Here is a 10,392-nt window from a genome sequence, read left to right on the forward strand (position 1 = left end):
ACCTAGTTACCTATCATTCTGTAACCTAATATTACGATTAGGAATCACACTTGGTAAAATCGCTTCTGGTCTTTATTTGAGAAAGTACAAGTTACTTGTTCAACCTATAAATTCAAGTATCTAAACAACTTCCAGGAGAAGAGAAAGAAACAAGTAAAATTACAAATTTATAACTGATTTTTCTTCTCTTGTTCAGGAAGTTATAATTATCAAGTATACAGGAATGATTTCCATACAAACGCATTAATAGTGCTCTTGCACATCATACGTTTTTCAGGTCTAAACAAGCAGGCCTTAAATCAATTTTACACTCATACAGCAAGAGATCCTAGCTCTCTAAACCCACCATGGTAACAAATGCCATTTACATTAGGATTTAATCTCCTAGCTCAGTCTTACTCAAACTGGTAGTATTGAAAGAAGCATGGCCAGGATTCAAAAATAAAATCATTTAGCTAGCCATAAAATTTACTTGCCTGTACTTATCCTGTTATTTGCTACTCACCATTTTTAACAAAAGCAGAAGGTTATACTCATCACTTAACATCAATTCAAAATTCTCTGAAAAGAAGAACAATTTTCAATGAATGGCTGTGATGAGACAATTTTGTTATATGAAAAACAGTAACATTTTGAGAGTTTTTGTTCTGCTGCATGATTGTATTTTGGTAGGCAGAAGATAAAAACTAGATCCAAGGTCAGGTGACGAACTTTCGATCTGTTAGGATAAATAACAGTAAAATATATTCACCCAATACGCAAACCTCAATTTAAAAATAAGTTGTCTTTATTTCATTTCTCTATCCCCCAGTCTACTCACTCAAAACTAACATGCATTTTAATCCCTCTCCGTGTTTTAATTTTCTCCATGATGTGCAACTGTTTAATTCTAACCCAAATCACTCCCCATCACCTCAATGGTTTTTTTCTCCCCCCCCTCTTTCATCTCTATTAGTTGAATATTTCATGCTCATGGTCATGAAGCTTATCTATATCCTTTAGCAAAAGCAAACTCACTTCATAATCATTGGTTGCCAACCTAATTGCCGAATTGCCAAGCGTACAAAATAAATTTGACTGTACCTCTGTCTACAAGCATTTCCAGTTTTTAGTGTATGTAGGGAAGCATTGTTCTTTGAAAAACAGTCAGACTAAATCTATGAAAGCTTTTGTTTACCACTTCTAAGTCAATCATAAAGCATATGGGTGATCAACAGTCATGCAAAATTACCATGCAAATACAAGTTCCAAAATGAGAAGAGGTGATTTATACCCACAACTCCAAGAGACCATGTACAACTTAACTTGTTAATGAAATTGAATAAATCATATAGAACACAAGAAACCAGGTGCACAATATAAGAAACAAGCTCAAACTTGCTGCTCCTTACCTTTAAGCCTCCTTGCAATTTTAAAGGAGGTTGGCATCACCATCTACCCTCCTCTATTTTCCAACATTTACATAACATTGAGAAACAAAAGTCTATTTTTCCACATACTCAAAAGGAAAAATATATTTTTGTTCCGCAACAATCATTAAACTTGCAAATAGATATAAAATTGAAACATCAAAAATTAAGTCATTGCACCATCTTCCCCGAAAACAAAAAAGTTGAAATTTTGTGCAAACAATGAGGGAATCACAGAATGCATCTAAATTTGCAGGGAAAAAAAATAAATTTATTTTTTTAAAAATTGTTCCTGCTTGCTAACCCCAAGGACTCTGGAAATTATAGGGAACAGCATCATTCTTTTCCCCCCAAATCCTTTGAGCACTCGACAACTTTAAAGACTACACAACAAAAATGGTGAGGAAGAAAGAAAAACACCAGCCACCAACTTACTCAGACAGCGGTTTGAAAGGGAAAGAGATCAGCTTATAACTGCAATTAACTGAATCCGGAAGTTAAACATTTTCCTGTAGTTATTTGTGATTATCTCCTTTTCTGGTCTTTAATTGCTCTCCCAATTTATCACCACAAATTGTTCCTGCCAGCGTACCATGAGACCGGGTATAATCAGAGCTACATAGCATAATACTACAGTTTGAAAAACAAAAATATGGTGGTAGATTTGCACTGTCAATAGATTAGTAGTCCAGACATCGAGGCTAATGCTCTAGGGACATGGGTTCAAATCTCACCATAGCAGCTTGAATTTTTTTCCCCAGAGAAAGGTGGCTTAAGCAGAGTCTTTGAATATTTTTAAAGCAGAGGTTGATAGATTCTTGTTAAGCAAGGGTTGAAGGATTATCAGGAGTATATGGGAATATACATTTGAAGTCGCAATCAGATCAGCCATGATCATGTTCTATGGAGAGCCGGCTCATAGTGTTGAATGCTCTCCTCCTGATTCATATATTCGTATGTCAGTTTGTTTAACTAAAAGTGTCCAACTGTGGGCACAATAGATCAGGAAGGTCTCAAGAACTTTGAAGAGGTCACCAAAGGAATTTAGCCAAGTGGTCCCTGGGGTGAAGACTCACAGTTACATGGACAGACTGGAAAAGTTGGTGTTCTTCTTAGAGCAGAGAGGTTTTGGGGGAGGGGGTGAGATTTGAAAGAACTTTTAATATCAGGTTTTGCAGAGTAAACACAATACTGTTTACAACAGGTGAAGGATCAGTAAGCAAAATTACAAGGACAGGGGTCATGGTTGAGGTATCATATGAATATTTTGCATCTGTTTTTAACAAAGAGACAAATGAAACCGAGGCCATGGGGACACAGCATGAAAATGTGTCTCTCGTAAGGTTCAAGGACAGGGAAGGAGTGCTGCCCAGATAGTTGGTTACTTGAAGTTGACAAGGCAGCAGGACCAGATGAGATACATCCAAGTATGTGAGGGAATGGAGAGTGAAAAACTGCAGGGGTACTTACCATAATCTTTCATAATTTCAGGGGAGATTCCAGAACACTGGAGAACTGCAAACGTCACAACCTTGTTCATAAAAGGTTGTAGTGATAAACCCAACAATTAGAGACCAGTCAGTTTAAATTTCATTGGGGAAACTTCAGGAAACAGTTATTCAGGGAACAATTAGTAGTTGCATGGAAAACGGTAGGTTGTTTAGGAAGAGTTGGCATGGATTTCTAAGGGGAAATCATATTTCACTAACTTGGAATTTTCTTTGAAGAGGTAACAGAAGGAGTTAATGAGGGTAATGCCCTTTGATAATAGTATACATGGACTTCCAAAAGGTGTTTGACACAATGCTATACAACAGGCTTGAGGAACATAAGTCATGAAATAAAAGTGACAGTAGCAATTTGGTTACAAAACTGGCACATATAACACAAACAGAAAAAAAAGAATAACAGTGGATTTCTTTTGGCTGGAAGGACGTTTGTAGTGGAGTTTCTCAGCAGTTTGTTAGGACCATTGCTTTTCCTGCTACATATCAGTGATTTAAATCTTGTTGTGCAGGGGGCATTTTCAAAGTGTGCAAATGATATAAAACTTAGAAACATTGTGAGGAGGTCTGTGCAAAACTTCAAAAGGCCATAGGTAATTTAGTGGAGTGGGTGGGTAGGTGCCAGAAGATATTCAATACAGAGAAATGCAAGGTGATGCGGTTTGGTAGGATGAAGATGGACAGATGATATGAAATAAATGGTATAATTCTAAAGCAGGAACAGGGGTATAAGAGATCAATGAGAATAGCAGCATTGTTAGAGAGAGCAGTTAGTAAAGCATAAACAATTCTAAGCTTCATTAACAGGGGCTTACAGTAGGGAGCAGGGAGCTTATAAAATATTGGTTAGACTTCAACTGAAATATTGTGTATAGTTCTGGGTGCCATACTATAGGAAGTGTGAAAGCACTAAAGTGTGTTTAGATACTTATGAAACTGATTCCAGAGATACGGCAGTTCAGTTGAGATAAGCTTGGAGACATTGAGACTGTTTTCCTTGGAGAAGAGAAGGCTCAAAAGGAAATTCAATAGAAGTTTTCGAAACGAGAGATCTGGACAGCGTAAATAAGAGGGAAATAGTCCCTCTCTTCATGGATCAACAAACAGAGGATACAGTTTTGAATTGTTTTGCAAAGGAAACAAATGAAAAAAGGTGAGAAAAAAGATTATCACAGCAGCGAGACACTGGGGTATGGAATGCCTGGCATTGTGGTAGAATTAGGTTTAATTGAGGCATTCAAGGTACCCTCTTGGTTACTGATGATTATTTAAATAGAAACAATGCACAGGGTTATGGTAAAAGGCAGGAGAAATTGGTACAAAGTTAAAATGTTCAGAGAACCAGTGCAGACACAATGAGATGAAAAGACCTTCATCTATAACAGTCCAAGATTCTGCAATTTAAAGGATGTGGGTATATGGAGTTAGGCTTCAGATCAGTCACAACTTCACTGAATACTCAACAGGCTCAATTTTCCAGGAGGTGTAGTACTTAGAAAGGATGATGCTCCTATGAACCTGATGCCCTTCCCTTGCAAGATGGTGGAAGTTGCAGGTTTGGAAAATGTGAAAGAAGCCTGGGCAAGAATCTACAGTGGGTCAACAGCAGAGTCCAACCTCCAGAAAACTACCTACTGAAGATAATTCAATTAGACATGCTGTGTTAAAACGTGAGTTGAAGAAAAGCAACTAATTAGTGGGGACATGTTTCTGGATGGATGGTCGTCGAAACAAGCAGGCTTAATTGACTAAAAGAATGAAAACAAGTGAGGAAAACTTAGCGGCTGAAATGTTGCTGTACTATGTTGCTGACATATCTGACAAACTGATAAGTGCAACTTCTCCTTGCAGGAATAAGAAAATTTTTGTAATATGGAATACACGTTTTTGTCCTTTTGCTATTCTGTAGTCAAGTGATGACACTGCCTTCTGACACACTGAGCTAGGAAATTCTGGTCCTAGAAGTTAAATAAAATTTCAGTGTGTCAATCTGGAGTTCCCACTCCAGTACTTGTGCACAAAATCTATGTTGTCTCTGCAGTGCACCACAGCGAAAGCAGCACATTCATAAATGCTATTTTTCAGATGAGATTTTCAAACAGAGGCCCTGCTTGTTCTTTTAGGCAAGCACAATACTGTAGCACCACTTCAAATGAACAGTAGTGTAGATTATCATGTGTCCTGACAAAGTTTATTCTTCAATCAATATCGCAAAAGCAGATAATTTGGTCATTATCACATTACTATTTGTGGGAGGCAGCTCTTTCCAAATTGGCTGACATCTCTCTTACACTCCAATGGTGAATAACCTCCAAAACAAGAGCACTTTATCCAGTTAGAAAACAATTCTGGACACCTGGTTGTTGCGAAAAGCATGATACAAATCTTATTTTAAGTTATAAATCACTTTTCATAAGACTTTGTAGTAATGGCTAAAATTGACACCCATTTAAATTAGCAATTAATTGATGCTTTTAATTGATGACTGATGATTTTAAACTCAATTCTCTTGAATAGATTTGGTGCTCAATTTGAAGAGGGTATCCCAACTTGGCCCAAAGCACAAGCAAAATTTCATTGCCCACAGTCTCAAAAGGATTTAAAAAAATTAATCCACGATTGTGGACACCACTGGCCGCGTCAATATTTATCACCCATCGCTAATTGCACAGAGGGCATTTATGAATCAACCACACTGCTGTGGGTCTGGCAACACATTCAGGCCTGACCAGGTAAGGATGAAAGATTTCCTCTCCTAAAAAGGACACTAGTGAGCCAGATGGGTTTTTATGATAATTGATAATGGTTGCATGGTAGCCATTCAGCTTTCTTTTAATTCCATGTTTTGATGAATGCAGATTTCACCTGCGAAGTACCAACGAAACTCCATTTCCTTCTGTCTCAATGTTGTGAAGTGAATTTTGCCTTACTGTCTTACAGTGAAACATGACTTTAATGTACCTGAATGCAGACATTGATTTGCTATTGAAGGTCTCCAAAATAAACTTAAAATTCTATAAATTGCATGTTGACAAACAGGAGCATGTTAATTCAACGAATGAGTCACATGTCCATTTTCCCATACCCCTGTACTGGTTCTGTATATGCTTAATACAGAAAGCAATAGCCAATGTGGTTTGGTGGTTAAGAAAATCCTCACTTTACGAAATGGTTCTTTGAAACAGGATGGATGCCTGGGTATTGAAACTCCCAAGGGCTGGCTGGAGGGATTGGGGCAGTTATGAGAGATGGCTTGTTCTCAGCAAGTTTGAAAAACTCTGACACCAATGTAGATTATTTGATGTTTCCTTACCTCTAGGCTGGTTCAGCGATTTGTCTGGATGGAGACTGATAACCTGAAATGTTGCTGGTGATTGTTATAAGCCAGTTTAAAGGAGACTTCATTGCACATTAAAGCTGGCCTGCCTCAGAAAATGAAGCTACTGCTCAACTATACAAGCCTCCGCTGTGATAAGAAATGTGCAAGTAATATGTTCAGCTTTTTCTCACCACTGTCAAAAGGCTGAGCAGTTTCCACCTTCATTGTCTCGGATACATCCCCAGTATGTCTTGGCAGGACAGGGTCACCAACGCAAAGATCCTAGAGTGTGGCAATTCCAATTGCATACAATCATTGCTACACCAATAACGTTTATGTTGGCTCAGCCACATTAATTGATGAAAGATGGCCATATACCTAAAGATCTTCTGTACAGTCACTGGATCATAGCATCCTGGGCATCCATAATTTCATTGAAAGGGCACCTGCAAGCAAAATATGAAGATGGTAGACACTGACACTAACAGGGAGACAGTTACTGACAGCTGTGACTTCTGGAGTCTGACTCCAATGTAATCTAATAGCAAGAACATTGGAAAAAATGCACAGTAAATAGGAGCTCAGCTGGAAGAATTGGGGACCACAGAAACAGCCCACTGTTTTCCAGTGCAGCAAACAAGCTACACACTGCCATGTCAGAGTGCGGTTTAAGTCACATCAGGCAATGCTTAGCATAGAGTTGAATACCATCACCTTATGAAACAGGCAGCTCTGAACTATTGAAAAATATTTAAAGTAAACTTATCTGTTGATGTGTTTACTGCAGTGATATTCTTTAATTTTCTGAAAAGTCTTATGTAAGAGAAAATGCAGCCAATTCCTGATCTATCTTATCGTATATCCTACCTTTAGATGTCTCTCTTACAAAGTAGCCTATCGGATAGCATTTTGTTGAAAACTTTCAGAACTTCAAGAAATAAATAAAACTATGGATCCTAAGTGCTGTAAGTTTGTTGAAGTACATTGAACGTACCTCCCCTGGATCAGCTGGCTCTCTGCTAGCTTCTTGTTCAATCCACGTTGGCACCAACATTAAAATCAGGATCTTCACCAGAGTCCAAAAGGTAAAATATTATAAATGTTGGAAATCCAAAGCAATAAAACTAAAATGCTAGAAATACTCGGGTCAGGCAGCATCTAGGAAAAAGAAATAGAACTAATGATTCAGAATGAGCTTGGAGGAAAATTGGAGAATTTTGGAGGAAAGCAAAGCAGGAATGGAGGGACGTCAATAGCAGAAAATTTGAAATGATTTTTGGCATTTTCCTAAATTAGAAAATGCAGCAGCAGTATTTTGTAATGGCAGTATACTATTCCAACATTTCTTCCAAAATTTAATAGTAAAAAGCTTACTTTTGAGAATTCTAATATGCTCTACTGGACAGAAATCAGCTAACATACATGAGTGATGATAGATGCTTTTAAGTATGCAACTACTGTTCATAACATTGGACAACATGCTTCAGTGCAAACTCCAAAAATGCAACTTGATTGCGGCATTTCAATGATATCCAAAATTTAGTGTTTAACAGCTGGAGAACACCCTCAGATTGTTAGTGGCTTATGTTATAATTTTTCCTTGAAAAAGAGTTTCAAATTTGATGCAAGGTCAGTGCACTTAAACTCCTCAATGGCCACGTATTCAAAAGGATACCAGTTGCTGCACTGCACTTCAAATTGATCTGTGCATCAGTAAAAAGGAGATAACAGAAAAGTAACGATCAAACTTTTGTCAGGAATTTCACTTGCAATAGTTAGTATCAACCAGGACAGAAAAAGTGTGCAATAGGGAACGTTAGACAAGGAAAAAAATCAAAGTCAGGAAATGTACCCGACAGCTAAGCTCCATCATGCCAACACAATGAATGCCAATTTAGACAAGGCTTTGGACAATAGTTTCAGTTTATTGAATCACACCTTAACATTAGTTGGCTCCCTCAAAAAGGAAAGAAAGAAAATTCAAATAAAACATTTGAATCATGAAAGCATTTTGACTCAAATAAGGACACTATTGGTGTTCATACACAGTAATTCAGAGGCTTGCATGTTATTTAATGACAAGAAAGACGTCACACACGAACAGAATGCATAGATATCCTGAAACAAAACCCTAAATTAAGTAACATGAAAACAGTTAAAGTAGTGAGGCAAGTAAGGACAGTAAAGAACACTTGCCAATACACAAAACAAGCTGCTGGAATTTGATAAAAACAAGGAACTATTTCCAGTTTGACAGGAGTAGAAAGGGAGGGAGAAGGGAATAAACATGGAGATCAAATAAAAGTACTATTCAAGCTTTGGCAAGATATGGTTAATGTGGTAGAATCTGCATTCCTTCCTAATATCTCTAATTTGACCAAGGGGCACAGTTTTCAAACTCTCAGGCCATTATAATAATGGTATATCTGGAGTAAGTACATTGACTAAAATCAATGCATAACCAAAACTATAGTAAAAATAGCTATTTTGATCTATTTATATTAGCATACACCCCAAGATCTGTCAAGCTTATCCCTATTATTCTTTTCAAAGCAATAGAAGGTCAGCAATTAGGTTTTCATTTGCCTACTTGCTCCTTCTCCTATTCTAAGCATCATTGCATTATTTAGTACAGAAACATACTTGAAATAGAAAAATTACTGCCCATAACAATAAAGTTAATGTAATTAATAAAAAGATACTGAGCAACATTTATTAGTGCAAGGTCCTCTGGAAATTTGCCCTGTCTCCAAAATTATGCAGACTAATTTCTGGTGATAAAATTCACAATAGATAGGTGGCTTCTCATGACACAATTAGAATATGGATATACACAGATGTCAAGAATGTGCCATAGAAAGACTATTGAGAGAGTTCATGAATATCTTAGGAGGTTAGGAGTGTTGATGCTTTTTGTAAGTACACTGACATTACATGTCCTGTACTGTCATCAGTTTAAGCGGCTTTTATACAGCCAAAATCCAAAACCACCAGAAGCTCAATACTTCGGTTTTGAATCAGTACAATAGAATGCGAATTGTAATGAAGTCGCTATGTCATTGGTCAGTCATTACAACATGTAGACAACCAGTTGACTTGTCTCAAAATTGAGAAAATTAGAACAGTCTTTCCCTATAATTTATTAATTCAGGAATACAATGCACTTAAGTTGGAGTAATAGCAATTAAAAAAAGAATTCACTTGTCTAGAAAAACACACTTCATGGCATGGTGAGCTAGTAAGCCATATACTGTCAATTTTTAATCTTCACTTTGTTGGGAATTAAAACACTTGGAATCCAGTCAAAACAGAAGTCCAATCCAATGTTCCATTCCAAGGAAACATTAAAGCAAATTACCACTGTGAATAAACTAGATTTGCATTTGTTTGGTTTTGTCAAGATGGTGTTTACTACAAACTTACTTTATATACTCAAATTTATCTAGCCTATCAATTTCACAGATTAATCCAGGGACACAAGTGATAGGAATCCAACAAGGGTTTCTGGGGGCCTCTTGTTAATGCATCAATCGCTCTGAACACTAATTGAATAGTGATTGATATATGTAACAATAAACCACAGTATCACTGATCCAACAAAATAGAAAGCATGCTTCAAAATCAAAGAATTATAGAATGCTACAGTGCACACAGGACAAGCAGCCAATCCAGTCTGTGCTAGTTTGTTTCTCTCCATATCTTAATTCCACACACCAATATTCAGAATAGAAAATTCTAGAGTACCTTTAGAGTAGCATATGGACTTGATATGAACCATTTAGATAAGGCAGAAAATATTTTAATCGCTTCAGTTGGGATGCCATGCAAATCATGAAAACATCAATATTGAAAAATGATTCTTGATCAACCTGTTCAGGCATGTCAGACATTTCCCTGCCAAATAATGCTTGCATGTTCTGGCCCACAAGTACAGACATTACCACTGCTCCCTAAGACCCATTTGACAATGTTAAAGCATTATACGACAACTATAGCGCAAAACGAATGCTACCTATACAGGGATAGTAGGAACTGCAGATGCTGGAGAATCTGAGATAACAAGGTGTAGAGCTGGATGAACGCAGCAGGCCAAGCAGCATCAGGGAAGCAGGAAGGCTGACGTTTCGGGCCTAGACCCTTCTTCAGAAGAAGGGTCTAG

The 10,392-nt window shown here is 37.3% G+C and overlaps 1 long non-coding RNA gene across 4 annotated transcripts in view; it reads right to left on the minus strand.

The window, feature by feature from the left end:
- Window positions 1-520: 520 nt before the first annotated feature.
- LOC109921849 overlaps window positions 521-10,392 on the minus strand; it is a 26,078-nt gene continuing 16,206 nt past the window's right edge. For 2 of the 4 annotated variants that reach the window (XR_007261978.1, XR_007261977.1), the window contains one exon: window positions 5,089-6,679. This is a non-coding gene — a long non-coding RNA (uncharacterized LOC109921849). Of the gene's footprint in view, window positions 562-5,088; window positions 6,680-7,227; window positions 7,392-10,392 lie in introns of those variants that run through there. The other 2 variants (XR_007261980.1, XR_007261979.1) reach the window with 2 other exon arrangements.

Source organism: Rhincodon typus, chromosome 4, assembly GCF_021869965.1.
Source record: "Rhincodon typus isolate 14 chromosome 4, sRhiTyp1.1, whole genome shotgun sequence".
Taxonomy (NCBI): domain Eukaryota; kingdom Metazoa; phylum Chordata; class Chondrichthyes; order Orectolobiformes; family Rhincodontidae; genus Rhincodon; species Rhincodon typus.